Source organism: Dermacentor variabilis, chromosome 4 (genome assembly GCF_050947875.1).
Source record: "Dermacentor variabilis isolate Ectoservices chromosome 4, ASM5094787v1, whole genome shotgun sequence".
In the NCBI taxonomy this organism is placed as follows: Eukaryota; Metazoa; Arthropoda; class Arachnida; order Ixodida; family Ixodidae; genus Dermacentor; species Dermacentor variabilis.
The window spans coordinates 52,910,172-52,930,315 of record NC_134571.1 but is presented as its reverse complement, the minus strand read 5'-3'; the positions used below and the strand labels follow the sequence as shown (position 1 = coordinate 52,930,315).

The 20,144-nt window shown below is 47.9% G+C and overlaps 1 protein-coding gene across 7 annotated transcripts in view; it reads left to right on the top strand.

Moving 5' to 3' along the window:
• LOC142579149 (uncharacterized) overlaps positions 1-20,144 on the top strand; it is a 95,466-nt gene that overhangs the window by 41,041 nt on the left and 34,281 nt on the right. The window contains exon 1 of one of the 7 annotated variants that reach the window (XM_075689085.1): positions 7,631-7,817. The exons of 5 other annotated variants lie outside the window; for them this stretch is intronic. The gene's annotated coding sequence lies outside the window, so the exon portion shown is untranslated. Of the gene's footprint in view, positions 1-7,630; positions 7,818-9,452; positions 9,519-20,144 lie in introns of those variants that run through there. One more of the 7 variants, XM_075689083.1, reaches the window with a different exon arrangement.

Sequence of the window (20,144 nt, the reverse complement as noted above, 5' to 3'; positions counted from 1 at the left end):
AATGAATGGAGAAAAAAAGAAAGAAAGAAAAAAAGAAAGAAAGAAAGAAAGAACCTTTAGGTAGGTTAGGTTCTCGCATGTGTCGTTGAGGGGGTCGACCTATACATTTATACGACGTACGTTTACTTGACACTGCGGCTCGTTATGTCTATAGCGTTATAGCAAGAAGTTTGACCCCTCCGATCGTATAACGTGGTATATAATTTAATGCATTACTGCGTGTGCAGCAGGCTTTCGCCTTCACGTGTTACATGAGTGTAACACTTCTCTCTTTCTTCGTTGTGTGCTGACCTGCGTTGTCACGGGCACTCCCGTCTAGCTTATTTTCAGTGAAAGTCGCGGACGATCTACCTTACACTTAATATTGCCTCACGACTGAAACGAACTGGACTTCTTATGCATACTTTTGCCAACCGTATAAAATGAGGTGAAACTCGTGTACCCCCTCAAGCAACTTGAAAGGCAACTCCCAAATTACTTTCAATAAGCGGCTGCATTAGATAAACAGACATGCCCAGCATAAGAGTATTTACTGATCTATTAGATAACTCAACGGCGCGGAACCAAACAAGAACAGGAATAACAGAAGTCACACATAAAGCACACACACAAGGGCACCCATGTGTGTGATTTATGTGTGCCTCCTTTTTCTCCGGTTCTCGTCTTTGTTCCGTGTCGTTGACGTATCCATTACGGCAATAAGCCAATTAGACTGGACACCAAGTTTTGTTGTTAATGAGGTTAAATGTACTGTACCCACGGAATTAAGGGCATCAATTTAGGACTAACTACTTCACATACTTTGTGCAGTCTCCAGTTCATGTGACATCGGCGTAATTTTGGCTTGCGCAACTAGGTACAGAGTCCACATCCCCTTTATCTGAGACCATATATGTAGCGGCGTGACACGGCACACACTATATACATGTCGTTCTACTTTTAAAGTTTTCCTGCCGAGTTTCATTCCGTGAGCCTACAACGTTTAAAGCTTATTCTTATTTCGAACCGGAATACACATAACGAGTGATCGTTGCTTACAAATAATTTCGACGTTCGTTCTCGTATTGGGCACGACTTCCATTGCAAATTGTGTATGGCGCACAAACGTGGTATATAGCATACATTAGTATTAACTACCCATTTAAATATAATTCGAGGGCGTATTGACGTTGCTATAGGAACGGCCTGCATAGGTGCCGACATGCAAAGTTTTCTCAGCGAGCTGCAGCTGCGTGCGTGGCGAGCTTCCCCGAAGCGACCATAGAAGCCTTCACCACCGGCCGCGGTGACTCGTTTCGTAGGGACGACGATGTGCCGCGTCAACACCCCCTCGGCGCCGCTATGACTAAACGCGGTCGGCGGACCAAGCATTGTTCGTGGATTCGCCGTGTCCGCTGTTTGAAGTATAAACCCCATGCAAGCGATCTTGCACGCGACAGCGACAGGCGACGCGATGGAGATGGCTGTCGCGTTCGCTCGTCGCCTACAAGTTGCACCCCATGCGAGCGATGACTTCGAGCGACGTCTCCCCAGTGTTGCCGGTATGAGGGCAGCAATATAGGCGCCGAAACTAGCGTGACGCGTGCTTTATTAACTTGAGTTGATGTATCTTACTGTAAAAAGCAGCATAAGATATTTCTGAAATTCTTGCAGTAGGTGCTTATCCTTGCACCTATAAAAATTCAATCGTTTCTTGTTCGGTGCGACAATCGGAAGTACTGGAGTTATGTACATCCAGTTCCGGCTTTGCGCTATTGGCTAGTCGCTCATAGCACTTCCGGGCGACGAGCGACGAATTCTAGATTTGCAAAACCGAGCGATCGCGCGACAAGACCTAGCGATCTGTTCAAGCGACGGCCTGATCCGTCGCGCGAACCCGTCGCTCGTCGCTGTCGCGCACAAAATCGCGCTAATGGGGTTTAGCCTTGAAGCAGGGGAGCCCCTGGAAGATATTTTGCGCGGCCGTCTCACGGGGCTTATAGAAATCATAGAAGAGTTGAACGTTGGGCTAGTTGGTCGTCCATATTTGAAGAGGTAGCTTAGCGCAAATAAACCCACGGACACAAGGAAGACAGACAAGGACAAGCGCTACTCACAACTGTTTAATGGAAGGAAGGATGGTGCATAAATATATATATCCTCTTGTCACGCATGCGCCTACCAAGCAGAAGTGAAGCCGGTACATGCACATCAAAGGCGGTCGCGCATGAAGTTAAATTCGGCATCCAGTAAAGTGATGGAAGGCTCACTCACACATCTATCTCTATTCGTCTTGATAAAGAAGGCCTCAAGAGCGAGCCTGGAAGACGCGTTGCCGCTCCTGCCAAGAATAGTTGTCGCAGAAAATCGAGCGTCGCAACCACACGCGGTAACATGAGCCACCAAATGTGCGCCCTTATCCTCTTTTTTCTTTAGTTTTTGCGCATGTTCCCTTAAACGGTCATTCACACAACGCTCACTTTGACCAATGTAGAGCTGCCCACAAGGGTGCAAGGGTATTGCATAAACAACCCCTCTGGAGCACTCAACAAAGGGCTTCTCATGCCTCGTGCGGCAGCCCCGCCTGCTCTTACAGCAAACTCGAGAACACAGCTTCGAAAGCTTGTTGGGCGCAGAGAAAACCAGAGGAATACCATGACGGTTAGCAACCTTTTTAAGGTTGTGTGACACCTTGTGTACATAGGGAATAACCTCTGGTCTTACCTTCTGTCGTTCGACTTCTACGAACCAAGTTGGACGCCTCTTGGCAGCTGGTTTCCCTTTGACGGTCGTCAATGCTATAGTAGAGTCTCTTCTGCAAAAAGTAAAGCTTGGAGCACGAAGGGCGAGCGCAGAAGTCGAACGACAGAAGGTAAGACCAGAGGTTATTCCCTATGTACACAAGGTGTCACACAACCATAAAAAGGTTGCTAACCGTCATGGTATTCCTCTGGTTTTCTCTGCGCCCAACAAGCTTTCGAAGCGGTGTTCTCGAGTTTGCTGTAAGAGCAGGCGGGGCTGCCGCACGAGGCGTGAGAAGCCCTTTGTTGAGTGCTCCAGAGGGGTTGTTTATGCAATACCCTTGCACCCTTGTGGGCAGCTCTACATTGGTCAAACTGAGCGTTGTGTGAATGACCGTTTAAGGGAACATGCGCAAAAACTAAAGAAAAAAGAGGATAAGGGCGCACATTTGGTGGCTCATGTTACCGCGTGTGGTTGCGACGCTCGATTTTCTGCGACAACTATTCTTGGCAGGAGCGGCAACGCGTCTTCCAGGCTCGCTCTTGAGGCCTTCTTTATCAAGACGAATAGAGATAGATGTGTGAGTGAGCCTTCCATCACTTTACTGGATGCCGAATTTAACTTCATGCGCGACCGCCTTTGATGTGCATGTACCGGCTTCACTTCTGCTTGGTAGGCGCATGCGTGACAAGAGGATATATATATTTATGCACCATCCTTCCTTCCATTAAACAGTTGTGAGTAGCGCTTGTCCTTGTCTGTCTTCCTTGTGTCCGTGGGTTTATTTGCGCTAAGCTACCTCTTCAAATATAGAAATCATGGACGGACGCGGTGGCCATTCATTGTCTGCGGGGTCAACACTGGGATGAAGAGGCGCCTGCCCGGGCCGAGTACCGTGTCTCCAAGAACCCACTCACCTCGGCGTGGTCAGTAAAACCTGTGTGGAAGTGTGTGTAACCCTCCTCCAAAAAGGCTGGTCGACTACGATGACGTTGGACGCTACGAATTGGCGGTGAACTGCCGTTTCTCCCTCACCTAGCGATCTATGGAGGACAGAGTGTTTATAAGAAGCTGTTGTGCGGCTGCTGAGTGTGCTTTCTCTCGCAGTCATGCTAGACTGATGAACTGCAACGTTATCCATGTACATACTGTAAATAAACCCACATTCCTCGTTCTCGATGAAAAGCAGTCCTTCCCTTCAACAACGTCCTCAGCGTGGATAAGTTGGACGACGGCATGGGTCAGCTACCATCTATTTCATGCCCGAATCCAAACACGACAACGTCCCTTGAAATTACTATGCGAAATTTGGATCCCGCGAATGAAGGTGAAAGTATTGCGAATACACTCCAAGACGCGGCGCCACCTGCTTCCTATTTGGCTGCGCCGCGACGTGCCCAATGACGCACACACTAGGCACGTCTTTAGTCAGCCAGACTCAACCGCGGAGACGCCGTGGCGTCGGGGAAGCGTGCGAGACGAGCACCCCGGAGGCCCGGGTGCGATTCCCGCCCAGACCGAAATGTGCCGAATTTTCTTTTCAAAGCCATTTATTTACGTTGTCTACAGGAACCTCCTCGAGAAATTTGACGTCAATCCGAGTATATCGTGACGTGTTTTTATGCTTTGCGCCTTCCACCATATTTTGGTGCCGTCTTTTGGAAACGCCGACTACGCAGACGCGTAATTTCGCATTAATAATCGCATTAATAATCTTGCAATTCGCGTTAATAATCTTGCAATTTTTTGTCTCGGTTCGCGTTCTTTGTTTTTTGCTGATTGTGGAGATTGACGAGCAGGGCACCTTCCTTTGACAAAATATTACGCAGCACCAGTAATTAGTTACAGGCTCTCTCACACCTGGCGCAGACTGGCGACATTGTGCGCCGACATCATCTCCATCCTTTCGTAAACGATGTGCATTCACTGATGTCCTTGGAATCCTGGCAAAAATGGAACTGCTGCCAATAGTTTCCGTTGTGTCGCCTTGCGTGGCAGTTTTCGTCCGTGTCAACACGCGCGTTTTTTTACAGCGCTTCGCTCGAGCGGTTTGCACGCACGGCACGCGTTGACGGGGTTATGGCGTGTTTCGACGAGCTGCAGAGAGCGTCATTCTGCCGCTGCAGATTTAATTTGTTCCCCCAAGCCACCAAGGCCATGAATATCAAGCATTGCGCAATGGCACGCGCGACAGAACTGGCGGTCGTAAATATGAATGGCCTTTGGCAACATTTCCGTATTCGCTCATGCTGTGTTTCTATTTTCGACACGCCTCCTTTCTCTCGCTCCCTGTTTTGCTTCTGTACGCGGACGAGAGAGGCGGAAGATGGAGTTGTAAGGAAAGTTTTGCTAAATGCAGCAACCGATGGCGCCGGCCTATAGAGCGATTCACCAGGCGCATCACGAATCTCCAAGCTCGAGCCTCGGATGCGCGCGATGATTAGTTAGCAGTGTCGCTGCTTATGCGAGGAGCCTCGTCGAAGCCTTGGTTTGGACTCCAAGTCATCGAAATAAATTTGCAGAGGAAGGGTGAGGAGGAGGAGGAGGTTACAGCGATGCAGCTGCTGAGAAGCAGACACGTATATAGAGACTTACGTTGCATTGACAATGTCCCGCGTATACGGACATCAGCCAGGAATCGGGTAGCCAAAACTAATAAATTAGAATGTATAAAGTGCATAAGAAATGAACTACTATAGTTTAGAGTAGTTAGGTTGGAACAAAATGACACAGACGTCGGATAGTATAAAGAAAAATGAAGGAATAACACTAGAATGCAGTAAAATAACGCAAATAAAGCAAAAGCTATGAAGGTCAGAACTTTGCAATTAAACTGCATTGAAGCTAAAAGAGAGAGAGAGAAAAAAGGTGTAGGAAAGAAAAAGGAAAAGAAGAGTAAAGAAGGAACTGCTTCTGAGAACATTTGTGCTGTCGCACACAGTCTGTCAGTGTCACTCAATCTCAAAAACACGTAATTAAAATTAAATTCTGGTGTCTTACGGGCCAAAAGCACGATTTGATAAAGATGCACGCCGTAGTGGGGCACGCCGGATTGATTTGGACCCTCCTGGGGTTCTTTAACCCCCTCGTTAAAGTTACCCGTTCCGTTAAAGTTACCCCTCCTTTCCCCCTGTTTGTGCGCCACTGACTGGCGCATTCGGTTAGTGTATCAGAATCTTTCCTTTCTAGCTCTGCGCAGTGCTCTCCAAACTCTGTATGACTACTACAGTTTTTTTTTTTCTGTTTAATGCAAAGGTTATGTTGGCAAAGTGTGTGAGTATCTGTACACTCATTAGAGCGTAGAGATGGCTATAATTGTGTATTTGGACATTTCAATCGCTCCCTGTCGTTTCAAACCCCATGATAAAGATTAAGCATGGCAGCTCTCTTCACCCTTCCCCCCCCCCCACCCTCCCCACTCCGCTACCACACCGAAACGAAACAGACAGGAAATGTATCCCGCTACGTCAGAGATGCCGTGCTGGTAGGCACGTGGCAAACCACTGCTATGCGCAGCAGCGTATTGGACAAACATCATCCAACTCCCCCTCCTCCTCTTCCTCGGACTCCTCTTCCCGTGCTCTCGTAGAGATAAATAAAACGCAAGCAACTGCGATAACCTGTGCTGGCCACAAGAAGTGCGCAGCGCAGTGTGGCCAGACGCCCTTCGTGGACGACTCATCAGCGAACTCTTTGAAACGCGCAAACAAAAATACGCCGGTTGCGGGTGGGGGGCATGGTGGCGTACAGTCGCCCAAATCTTTAACTGGTGTGCGGGAGCGGCGACTTTTCCGTGCGTCAGCGCCGTTTGACGGGGCGAGGCTGGAAACAGTCTGAGGCTAAGCGCATGCGGACAAAGCGCGCTCAGCTGGGCCCATCGTCTACTAGGCTGTTTCCAGCCTCGCCGCGTCATACGGCGCTGACGCCCGGAAAACGCCCGGAAAAGTCGCCGCTCCCGCACACCAGTTAAAGATTTGGGCGACTGTACATTCCGTCAGGCGCTGGCCGCTCGCACGTGAAGGTTTGCTGTAGAGAACTGCCGCACAACGCGATTGCTTTGTAAACGCGTGCACCGTTGCCGCGCGCATCGAGGCTCCCTGGATCGTCGCTGTTGTTACCGCGGGCGCTGTGCTACCGAGCGGATGATTCAGCGGCACAGTGTTGTACCGGTCCGGGGCGTTCACCCGCGTCCTCCCCCTTCTTCTCGCCTTGTTGGCGTGCTGGCGTCACGCCAAGCTAGGACCAAGGTTGCGCGCGACCTTCGGCGCGAGCGCTTTGGCCTCTGGATGAGCACCAACGAGAGACTCATCGCCCCGCCGAGTTTCCTTTCGTAGACTCTCTCCTCTCACTCGGCGAGAGCGCGGTTCCGCACAAATGAGGCGGCGCCTCGCGACTAAAATTCTCAGTGTCCAATGCCTCTCTCATTCTAAACACTTTTCAATCCTCTTTCTTTTATATCTTTTTCTTTGTCGATCACGTCTCCCCCTGTACTCCGGCCGGCGTGCGTGTGCACGTTCGCTCTCCTCTCTCTCTCTCTCTCTCTCTCTTCTCTCTCTCTCTCTCTTCGTAGTGTCACGTTATAATGCAGTATAAAATAAAATCGCTCGCCCGAGTGATCTTGTTCTTTTCCCGGTGGCCGTTGCCAAGTCCTTTCTCTTTAAACGCCGCGAAATTTCTCTCGCGGGAAAACCGGGTTCGCGTGCGAAAGCGAGCTTTCCTTACGCGTCATTCGTACGTCACGCTTTTTCTCCGTGACTATCGCGTTACGCCGATCGATGGGGTGATCTGAGGAGGGGCTTCTGGGAGCACTCTCCCTTTGTTAGTAAAAATAAATAAATAAATAGATAAAAATTACTCGTTTTGAGTTGGAGAGTGCTTGCTGTGCGACCATTGAAGTCGGTCGTCTGTCGGACAGGTCTCCTCTAGTCTACGTGTGCTCTGCTGTGTGGCTGTGTGTGTTTAGCCCCTGACTGTACATCGCAAGAAAAGCAATCGTCTGAAAAAGTGCAGTGTGGAGAAAACGCCGGGTGTGACACGTTACCGCTGTGACAAGCGTCGTAATCGTCGGGAGGCTGCTGCTTCAACCAAAGATAGAGGTATATCCTTGTTCAAATTATGACTTGCGGCAAAAGGAAACTCTTATGTGCGAAGGCTGAAAGCCGCTCGAAAACCTGTAGAGCGGCGCCACCGCGAAAGCCAAGATGATTCGTTATGTCTCGGGTGGTGTTCCTGCTTTAAATGACCGTGCGCGTGCAGTATAAGTGGCGACGTAATTGACTTCCCTGTTCTGCTGGCATTTACATAATGACACAAGAGGGACTATGTAAGATACGACGGTTAACGAAAAGAAAACCGAGCCGAGGAAGGGCAGAGTTAAATGGACTAAGTACATTGATAATTAACTTGAGATGTATTAGTAAATTACCTTCGCAAAATACTAAAAAGGCCAGTCACACAGTGAGAAGTGGTTTAGTGAGCTACGAACGATTTATAACAAATTAAATATATATGGCGACGCCGCGTTGAAGTTTCTGCACGACACCGCTGTGACGTCATGGATCCTGACTGCGTCTGCGCGTGGATTCGTCGATTGGTTATCGGCAAACGCGGACTAAACTGTATTTCAAGGCAGACAAGTGCTTAACATAGCAACCCGCCGTGGCTGCTTATAGTGGAGTTGGCGTTGCGCTGCTAAGCCCGAGGTCGTGGGATCGAATCCCGGCCGCATTTAGATGGGGGCGAAATGCAAGAACACCAGTGTACTTAGATTTAGGGGCACGTTAAAAAACCCCAGGTGGTCAAAATTAATCCGGAATCCCCCTCTACGGCGTGCCTCATAATGAAATTTTGATTTTGGCACGTAATACCCTACAGTTAAATATATATAAATAAAATCGGGCAGAACGTGGCTTTGGCTCGTAAAGCCCAATAATTTATTTATAGTGCGACTATAGCCGCTCATTGTTCTTGATATTTGCGCGCCACTCACTCCTTAGTTGCCACCACCGTGTTCCGTACGACGAGCAAACGCGAAAGTGACATGGGGGTCTTATCAACATTAGCGCGTGAAAAAAAAAAAAAGGAGGAATCGAGAGCGACTTCGAGTGCGCAGCGCGAACGTCCCTTTATAACCTTGTTGTACAGATACCGACACGCCGAGAGGACAATGCGGCGAGCTATCCGCGCGTCCTTCGTTGTCATGGTTATTGTTCATCCCGTAAAGGCGGCATCCGCTCGCCATTTCTATACAGTGTTGCTGTATAGGAGCCTGAACATGTCGCATCGTCTCATGTTACTGACTCCAGTTAACGATACTCAAGCAGCGCGCGAACACGAGATTTAGTGTGCCTGCGTGTGTTACCGTGAATCGATCTCTAATGAGGGAGCAAGTCTGCATTGCAATTACACTTGTCAATTAACAATACGGATATTTAGGTGTATACCGCTCCCACAGTTAGGGGGTGCGAAACGCTATGTGTGTATGTACAGAAGAACGAGAGCGCGAAAAGAGTACAGAGGAACGCAAGCAAGAATGGGGCGGGGGGGGGGGGGGGACTTTGGGGCTGCGAAGATGTTTGAGTGCGCTACATTTCTGAAACTCCGCAATCGCAAAACATTGCGCATGCTCTATATTGCAGCGTCACGCTTAGGACAGCAAGTGAAGGTCAGAAAACTCTTCTTGCCGTGTACTGTGTTTTGAAATGAGACCAACCAGCACACGTGTTATGCAGGATCGAGAGGGGAAGCCCGTTCGAGTGGTAATTGCCAGGCCGTGGCCTCGAGAGGCATTTACGTTGGTAATGTATAATACTGTCTGTGACCTTGCCTAGAGAGGTGGCTGTGGTAGCTTCCATACTATCAGGTGCACGAATCGTATTGCGCTGTAGCAGTGCGCGTGTGTCAGCTTTGGAAGAAGGCCATGAGAACGAGTCTTTTATTTGAAAAGGCGTATGAAAAAAAAAAAAGAATTGCCTTAACAACGTTCGTACCAGTTGCCGAGTACCAAATACACTTGAACGGTATAGAACTCGATAAGTCACAATTCCGCGGTTTTTGATTGTACGTCGATGTCACCACTGTTTCGCTTTGTTGGAGGTTTTGGCAGTTTGTTTTCATGCCGGTTATTCAATTTCTCAGTTTAAAGGGGAGATGAAATCGACATCAGAACAGGCAGAGAGGTCAGCCCGATGTGCAGCATCCAGTAGCTAGTTGAAGATATGTTTCAAGGCTGCGCACAAACCACACGAAGTTTGAAATTTATTGTACACGCGCCGTGGTGGTTCAATGGTTATGACTTTCTGCTGCCGAGCACGAGGTCGCCGGTTCGCTTACCGGCAGCAGCGGCCGCCGCGATTTTGATGCGCACGTAATGCAAAAACTCCCGTGTACTTAGGTTTAGGTGCCCTTAAAGAAACCCAGGTAGTCAAAATTATTCCGGAGCCCTCCACTACGGCACGTAGCTTTAGTGTTGCTCTGGCACGTTAAACACAATCAATCAATCAATCAATCAATCAATCAATCAATCAATCAATCAATCAATCAATCAATCAAAAATTGCCTTAAGGTAACCTTTTGTTTTGGTGATATTTACCGCTGTCACATGGCGTTTCGTCTCCATCGTGCACGTATATATTATCAGTTAGGTCGCATGCCTCGGCACCATGGTGTTCTTACACCGCGCTAGCCACTCTCTTCAAGGGAAGGGGGATGGGAGGGAGACGTAACTTTAGGCTGGTATAGGTCGTTTCTTTCCAAGCCCTGTTTGCACATCTGTGGCAGAAGAAAGGATGATTATTAGCAGAGAACACCGAAGGCGAACACTAAATTTCGCGCCTAAGCGACGGCGGCGATAACCAGTAATATGTGGCGTCGTGGATTCGACGTTAGCCTCCCGTATTTGGAGCTGTATTCTTCCCTCTCTTATTAGGGGAAAACTGCCAGGCTGGGTTTGTGTCCGCTTCTCGAATGCAATTTACTTTCTGAAGGGGAAGAATTGCTATCCCACCCAACTGCTGCACGTAGCTACAAAGGAAACCCAGACGGGTTCCTCAGAAATAAAGCTTCGCATCTGAAAAATAAATTTCCTCGTTGTCCAGGAGCACGAATTTGTTCTTAAAATGTGAAGCTTTGTTTATGAGAAGCCCGTGTGGGTTTCCTGTGCAGCTTCGTGCTACAGTTGGGTGGATGGCAATTCTTCCCTTTCGTGAAAACTTTCCTCCACTTTGCGGGCTTCCGCAGAACTGATTTGCTAATGCAATTCCTCGTCGTTCATAAACCACCCCCGAGCAGACGCAAACAAAAATACGCTATGTCACACGGCGCTGGTGCGATAATTTTTGACGGCGCAGTAGAAAACTATATATAAATATACAGTACATGAAACTGGGGGCGAGCTTGGTTTACTTGCACACTTAAAGAAGCGAAAAAAATATATATTATGCAGGTCCAACGCACATCTTGGCATCTATGTGAAGCGAACCTTTCGTGAAGCTACGAATCAAATGCTATGTCTCCCTATTTTACACCTGCGTCTTTGGAGCAAAGTGGCGCGCAATGTGACACACGTGGCGATTATTTCGAAGGGCTGGTTGGCGTTGGCACAATAGAAGCGCACGTGCGAGTGTGGCCTCGTGCAAATCCAGTCCAGAGGCGGGCTGGTGCACTGAACTTCCCTTCGACGCGGCAGCGTTAAAGGGCCCCGTGTCGCAGAGGGCCCGATGGCGGCGTCCGGCGTCCCGTGAGCGAATATTGTCGTAGGTATTTAGTTATGTGCATATGCCACGCATTGCTATACGACATGCGGTACATATGTGCGGGTTTATAGTGCCACACCATTCTGTGGCCAAAGTTGCTCACATGCCTTGTCTCTTGACAAGGTTATTCCTCGGAGTTTTGAGAACGACAGCCCGCAAACAAATGTCACGAAACAAAACAGCGACAGCGCATGCCTTTTATGTTCAGTCTTCTCAGACTGAAATATTAAAAGTGCGAAACAATAACAGGAGATTGAACCACGCAAGAGGCCGCGTTTCTACCAGAAAGCTTGCCTTCGCGCATAGCGTTCGCCGCCAGCGTTTCTCGGTAAACATTACGGTTACATAAGCGGCTGTTGCCGGGAAGCGCGAGAAGCAGTCAGGGATCTTTGAATGCAATCGCGTTCCACCCTTAAAGGCGAAGCTTACGCGTCCTCCAGATTTTTGCTGTGCTTGTATTGTTCACTGTAATAAAGAAGAGAGAGAAAGAAAAGGAAGATTGTGGCGCAAAGGTTAGAGCATCGCGCTGTTGTGCTTGGAGACCGAGGTGCGACCCCACCATCAGGCGTAGCTATTCGGCAAAACAGCAGCAGCAACTAACAAGTACGGTCAAGAAAGTTCCGGAGTGTCCGCGAGGAAACATTCGCCTTAAAAAAAAAAAAAAATTTACCAACACACGAAACGCATATTGTCCTCTTCTTCGCCTTGTCTGTTCCCCTCCCCCCTCCCTACCCACTTTTGTTATCGAACTTTGTCTTTCAGGACTTAATAGTTATTTCTGTTGACCTTTTACAAAACCTGTATAATGTAGGCAGAGCACCGCGCTAACCACTGTCGAGATGAGAACGGGAAGTAAGTTGGAAAAGAATCGTATCCAGGCCCTGTAGTTGGTGACTTGCTCGCCACTGAGCGCCATGCTGGAGCATTTGCAGTGGCTGCCATCATAAAAGCCCGGAGAGGTGTTACCCCTTTCCATCCGCGTTTCCGTCCCAATATCCGGCGCCTCTGCAGAGCTCTAGCCGCCGGGTAAGCTATCTCAAAATCACATTGTGACAGCCGACACATGCTGCCTTTCGCCTTCCTGCCTTTTGTTTACACACAGACGGGGTCGACCAGTGTCACCAACGCGTGAGCGGGCCCGCGCCGTTATCGCAGAGAGCGACAGACAGGACCCAGCGTGCACGCTGGAGGATCGTGAAGGCGGTCGTTGTGGCCACGCGCCACCGCTGAAGTGTCGCAACGCATTACTGCGCGCACTTATTCTATGGCGCACTGGCGAGTGGCGTGGTGGGCGGATTTGATTTCTCGTTAACTGAGGTCATGCCGCGAGCTCTTTTCTTTTTTTTTTTCTTTTCTTTTTTCTCAGCAGAAAAAAATACGGTGCTTCATTTCTTTGCTGCAACAACAGTCGGGGGCTCGGAACTCGGTTTGTTCTGTCCTTCAGTCCGTCTCCGTAAACTTGGTTAGGCCCTCAACCGTTGCCGTAAAGGGAAAAAGAAAACAGAAAAAACTTCGCCCGCCACCGTAACTGGGATTAGAAATGTTGGAACACGTTTCCCTGCGGCAATGCGAAGTTGAAAGCTGGACGCCTGAACCAGTGACAATATATCGCGCTGCTTTGGAACTGCTAGTTTGTGCCGGATTTTGCGCCCCGTTACAGACTGAGAGTTGTTGCGTTTGTGCGTGTATTATTTGGTATATACTGTAGCGAATGAGGACGTACGTTGCATTGTATACGGACTGGCTTAGATTATACGAGCTGGCTTAGATTTACATAAGTAAATTTAGGTTTACGCATCCTTAGATTGCTTTAGCTCTTTTCCGTATGCTCCGAACTCGTGTCTGCTGCAGTTGACTATTGTGCTTGTTTCTTCATAGTGTATATATTTTCGGGCAACATAGTTATTGACGTTTATGTTCTTGTTGCCATTGTATCCCCAACTAATTGCACTACTACTGCCCCTGCAGACATTCTGTGGGCTTCATAGGGGAACGTTCGTATACCTGCAGTAAGAGGCTGTGTATATAGATACTTCGCACGTGCCACATAGACGTATTATCCACCGCATCTGCTGCACTACCGCTTATAAGCCGGAAGCATAAGCAGGTATACAGTACTTATAAGTAGAAATGCCCTAGTAGAAAGGCGCAGCCTTCGGCCACGACGGCCCTCGTCAGTGCAAGTCACCCACATGGGTAAATCTTTCTGAAGGTGCCTCGCAACGTGGAATTCCATCTTCTACATTACCGAACCTGTCGCCGTGACGTACAGTTGCGATCTGTGACGGTAGTGATCTATAGGAGGAAATGGCGCTTAATTCTACAACCCTCGAAAGAGCACGGCGAAGCGTGCTCCTTTAAGGACGTGTTTTTGTCTGTGTTATTCTTTTGTCCTGTTTCTGATGGCGCTACGCCTCTTGCTTCCGTCGCTGCGCGCAGTATACCGCCTGGTACCACAAACAAAGAAGAAAAAAAAAGTGTGAGAGAGATATATAGATAGATAGATAGAGAGAGAGAATGAACACATTGTACGAAACCGTCTTCGCGTTACGGGCGGGCGGTGGCGTGATGTTGCCAGACGGGCGGTCACGTCATCCGCTCGTGGACAAGCGGCGAGCCTGGGACAGTGGGCGCGCGACGAGCCGCCTGGTGCATGGAACGCCCTAATCACGCCACGCTATTCCAAGGGCGGCGACCGTAAACACGCCGCAGCTACCATGAAAAGTGCTTTCTTTCTTTTCATTCGTATCTTTCATCTCTTTCAGCTTTCCCCCCCCTCCCCACCCCAATTCTTCTTTTCACTCTCTGTACGCGTATCTCGGCTCCCCCCCGCTTTTTCGGACCCGCGCTAGATCAACACCCACTCAAAAGGAGTCCGAGCGTCCGCTCGCCCCGGCTTGTTCGGCTGCCGCAGAGCGCGCGTTCCCTTCGAGCGTGCGCAGGCTAAGCCGTACTTGTGGATGTTTCGGCTTCTTTCTGCTGTCACGCCTGAACCGCAGTTTCATCTTCAAAACCGCGTGAGTCGTAAAAATTTGCGCCTTGGATATCGCAGGCTATGAGCGTTGAAAGGGTCTGCTGGCTTTTGCAATGCATATATGCGCCGTGTCTGTCCATAAATTTTACGTAACAGAGAATATCTACAAATTCGACACGCGATGTTGTGTATGATGCTCCGCTAAACACTTAACATTCCCTTCGTACGTAGTGGCTATGCCAGACAGTGCATTTTACACGGAACAGAAATACTGGTATTGGCCGGTGGCAACATTGTAAATCCGTGTTAGAAGAATACTGCCGGCGAAGCATTCATCAAGATTCGTATTGATCTGGTGAGTTGTTCTAGTGAAACGTGGCCACTTCAATAATGCGTAAAAGGAAGAGTTGTGCGCGCATTCCGTATCAACAAATTTGCGATACTTACACCGTTCTCGGAAACAGGCACCAGGAAAAGCACCCGGCGCGTCATTTACTTCACGAATACTATGACAGCAACCACCTGAAAGAAAAGTTTCGCGGTAAAGATAGAGAACCAATGCATTACAAGTGATGGAATGTTTCATAGTGGCCATAAGTTGCACTACAGCTTCAAATTGAAACCATGAAGCTGTTCTTTACTTCCCCATTTGCAATGATGCCTAAAGTATACTCGAGGCACTAGAGCGCAGCGTTAGGCTGCATTGAAAAGGAAAATGCAAACACATTCTGCCTCACAATGTCTCGAACCTCCGTGGTTTCATTACAGAAACTGAGAACTGTTCTCTTCGTGAGTCCATAAAAGAGCACTTCGTATACCCCCCTCATAAAGAAGACACCACAACTCACATGAATCCACTTTATTTTTGACGCCCACTGGTGAATAATGATACCTTCAATATGTTCCATACTACTAATGAATAAGGCGTCGGTTTCGCCTTCTTGCTGGCTGCAGCCATACGGTCCAAAAGACAATCATCACTAAAATATTTGGGTCGATCAGGGTGTGTAAGTTCGCCAAACAGATTCGTCATGTATCTTCCTCAACCAACAAGCACTAGTAAATTGCTCAAGTGAGTTGAATGTGTCGCACGGAAAAGGGAATAAATTTTGGTACATTCCTTTCCGTGTGCTGCAAACAGCTGTAAGCTTCAATTAGCTTTACTTCAAATTACCGCCACTTAAAAATTAACCAGTAAAGAATGGCATAACTTTGAGAAGCAGTTAAAAAAGCAAGTGGTGCTGGCAGAATCTAAACTGCACTGTTAGTTGAGTCCTCGTGCTACTGGAAAACGTTTCTGCGAAGAAATGCAAAAATACAATATTATACCATGAACTACTCGTCCTGAGCAAACATGTTTTAGCGGGTTAAAATCAAGGTAAATGTTATAGAAGTCATATATAGCCAGCGTTTGTGACATGCTTGTTGCACCACGGCAGGTATGGTATCTTGACTGGATTATTATGTGCTATAGTCTTTTGCATCGGCGCTGTTATTATACACGTGAGCTACCGATGCAAAGTGTAGATCCGCGCATGAAAAACCCGCAATGGTCTGGTCTGGGCTCCGTCGGCTGGCACTGTAGCGTTGTCTTTGAGAAATATATTGTCATCTAGGAAATAAGCTCCTTGAATAAATTTTCGCAAACGAAGATGTCTTAACAATATATTTGAGAGGACCGTCATGAGTATACAAGCATAGGAAAACACGGCAGTTCGGACTTCACCGCCCGAACTGCAGCAGACGACAGGCCCGAGTTCGTGCCCTGACGTCATGTGAGCGTAAAGCCCCAGGGGCTTTATGTGAGCGGCGCTCGCAGCGCCCCTGTAGGTCGTTCTCGGGGCTCTATATGGTGGGGCTACAGTGTACTGTAGTGGGGCACCTGTTGCTCTCATCTCTCTGACGTCAGGGCGGCTCTGACGCAGTATAGCTTTCGTAATCGCTTTCAACGCACGCAGCCACCAAAAGGGTAGCCTTCGAGATTTGTTTTTGTTACCTACAATGATATAATCGTATGCAAATTTGAACACTGTAGACTACTTCCTGTTTTAAGAAACCAGCCGAAAACAGGCGCACACAGGAAACATACGAGAAGACAGGAAAGAGGCTGGAAGAGGCCTGTCTTGTGTATGTTTCCTGTGTCCGTCTTTTTTTTTTTTTTTTTGCTGGTTTTTTCTTAATACAATGCACCAACTAGCCCAACAACGTGCTTTACTTCCTGTTTCAATGATAAACCTGAACCTACATAGCATAAGTCCCAGTTGCATGTTCGGAGGTCAGGACCAAAACTCTATGATCAGGACCTTTTCATAATGAGGGATAACTTGAGTGCTTGGCTCTAGGTCGAACAAGTGGCTTCAAATGGGCGCTTATATATTCTGCTAGTCACCCACAAGCATTTTTTTAAAGCAAACTACAAATTGTTTGTATGACCCCCCGATAGAAAAAAAAAACAACGTATTTTAATACTATGATGTTAAAGTTGGCAGAATTTATATCAAGTTGGAAAGATATTTATTCTGCTTTGAAAAAATAATGGACTGTGTCCGATAGAGAACGAAAATAAAGAAATATAATATGAACAGACTAAAATTTCCGGCAATAATTTTATGTTAGTTAATATATAACTCACTATAGCCTGCACATGCCTTTTTATGGACAGCCAGCGGACGTTCAAAACAGTATGTCCCATGGACATCCCGTGGGGATATCCTTCGGACATCCAAACAGGATATGGACTTCTCCTGTACGTCCCATGGACGTCCGTGTTGGATATCCGGATGGATGGACGTTGGGACTTATGGTGGACGTCCCACGGATATCCGTGGTTACTTGGGTAGGCATATGTATTCTATGCTTATCTATGCCGTATTTGCGGGTTATATTGCTACACTATTCAATCACTAAAGCTAGTCATACGCTGGTCAAAGCAGGTCTTGCGTTCTTGACTAAATTATTCCTCAGAATTTTTAGACTGGCAGCCAAAAACAAATGGCCTGAGACATAACATTCGTGGCGCACGCCTTCTGTGTTAAATGTTGTCAGACTATTAAATATGAAAAGTGCGAAACAATATCAGCGCTCAAACCTGAAAGTGAGGTAATTTTACTGGCGCGGCTCTTTACGGGCAGCTTAGTCGCGACTGTGCTGTCATTGTAGGCCCTGCAAGGCGCGTCGAAGCTTTTAAGAGTGCCAGAATATTGGGCGCACCCGCGTATGTCGAGTGCGCGTTAGTCGGACCCGCGTATATAGTTAGAACACCGTCCGAGAAGCTCAAGCGCGACGCTATAGACCTTTCTGTCACAGTCAGTGCTTCGCAGAGAAACTACCTTTCTTTTTTTAAGCTTTTAGTCTCGATGCCTCCTTGCGGTACGTGATGGTATAGCTCTCACTCGCCGATCGTATGGCATTAAAGCTGCTTACCTTTCTTGGGTCTACATAAAGAGGAGGAGGAGGTGAGGAGAAACATCCTCGAAAACCGCTGTTCAATGCCAAATACTTCTTGTTATAGAATGTTCGCAAAAGCATAACCCGTTTTCCTCTGTGTGTAAGTATATAGCGGGTTGTTCATCAAATGGTTGTCATAGCCAACGCGTGACTTCGCTCGAATTTAGTGCCACGCATTTTTGGCAGACATGCTGTCGATGCAGATATATCCGCCAAGGTCCTTTCTGAGGTGCCAGTCTCCCCCACACTTCCCGTTTCTCCCCCCCCCCCTCGGTCTCTCTTTCTCTACCTGCTGTGTCTTTCTTTCTTTCTTTCTTTCTTTAATAACTTTAAGTACGTTTCTGTTGCATCCTGTATTCGAAAGAGCGGAAAGGCAGAGCAGCGTCGGTGACCTTTTACTTCGAACCTGTCAAGCCCCGTCCGTCCCCAACAGCATCGGCCATTGTCGGCGCAAATGGGGTGCTATAAAATCGAGGACGATTACGAGCAGTGCTAGCGTAGGCTCGCCGACGTTCCCTTGAGTTTTATATAAAACGGTGGCACCGTCGCATTCGCTAAAGTTTAGCCAACGGTTCTGTTCGTATGCGGCCAAGTCCTTGCTAATGTGGTTCCTTGCATCGTAATCTGTCCTGAGTCGTTGTCCCAGTACGGAAAGAAGTCTCTCGCCTGAGACTTCTTTGCCACCCCCGTTTCTGCTTTGCAATTGTGATTCCAATTCGGAATAGTTTCGCGGCCTCTGTTGTTGTGCATGCGGTACGTGTACGCATTCAAGAACATGAAAAAGCGTGTGGACTGTTCAAGATCGTCATGCATGAACGAGGACGTGGTATGTGTCATAGTAGTAACAAATGTAGTGTTTTGCTGAGAACGGGTAAATTTGCGCTCTTAAATGCTCGTGTTCTCGTTGTTTCTCACTGCAACAGCAGCCACCTTCCTGTATATGCGCTTGATAATTGTCAGTTATCCTTTCTTCGCTGTGCATAGGAAATTAGGGTTAGCTATTCATAATCGGTAAAACAACATACTTGAAAAACATTTTCGTGCGAGTATAGACAAGGACCAAAGGAAGACGTATACACACCACAGTGCGCTTGCTAACTTTAACTGTTCGCCGGAAATTCACACGCTTATATACCATGTGTTCATTCGGCGTCACTTCTGCTAGAAACGTGACACTACTCCTTCTATAAGGCGATACGCGGCTGTGTGTAGGATAGTTGGTTCTTGATCATGAAAGCCAAGTTGCCCTGCATAATTAATAAGAAATACACGCCAAGTAAAAACAACGAAGACACACAAGATGATGTGCATCATCCTGCGTAAAAAAAACTAGGTTATATATATCAAACATTTAATAACAGCTGCACTTGAAGCGACATTGTGTGACCTCGAAGAATTATTCACTACAGTCACGGCCTTAGTTACAAGACCTCAGAGTAGGAAAAGTTCACCTTAACAGCCTGAGTCCCCTCGCAACACCAAGAGACTGGAGTCTCTTGGATGAGCCATACGACAAACGGATTCTGTTAAACACGTTAGGAAGATGTATGTGTTTTGCACGTGTTAAGTCGCACAAATACACTTCACTGAAAAAAAAAAAGAAAAAAAGCTATGTAACGCCTTCTGGAATTTCAAAGGGGTGGAGACATCAAAATTTTCGTTCATGTTGATTCAAACGTTGCGTCATGCTTCAGGGAGCACGATACACACAGCGGGATTCATATATATATCCGATAAATAATTTAATAATAGCATAATTATACTGAGCGATTTCGGTTTCGGTTTCTGGGCTCCGGGGGGATGCTATGACGTCACAGAAGAGAAAGCGCAACATGGTTTGGTCACGTGGGCCACAAAAATAGTGACGTAAAACTATGCTGCGTCGTCTGCTCGCGCACACGTGTGCTCTGCCAGCAGAGGTCAACAACTGGCGATTCGAAGTGCATGTCGCGATTATTATAATTATTTCGAAGAGCGACAACAACGGTAAGAAAATATTGCGGCTTGTGAGAGTCGGTGATTCATTTCGAAGCGCCGTAAGCTTTAGCTTTGAAGTAAACCGGAAAAGCGCTAGCGACGATATCGGCGGCGCCGAACGATCAGAGGCGGTGAAGCAGCCGTCGGTGCAAGAGTGACCACTCCTCGGTCGCTGATTGGCCGCTTCGCCGTACGGCCGCCGCACAAATGGGTCCCGGGCCCGTCCTCTCTACGGCAAGGAAATCTCGCCGTTCGCGAGCAAAACCGCCGTC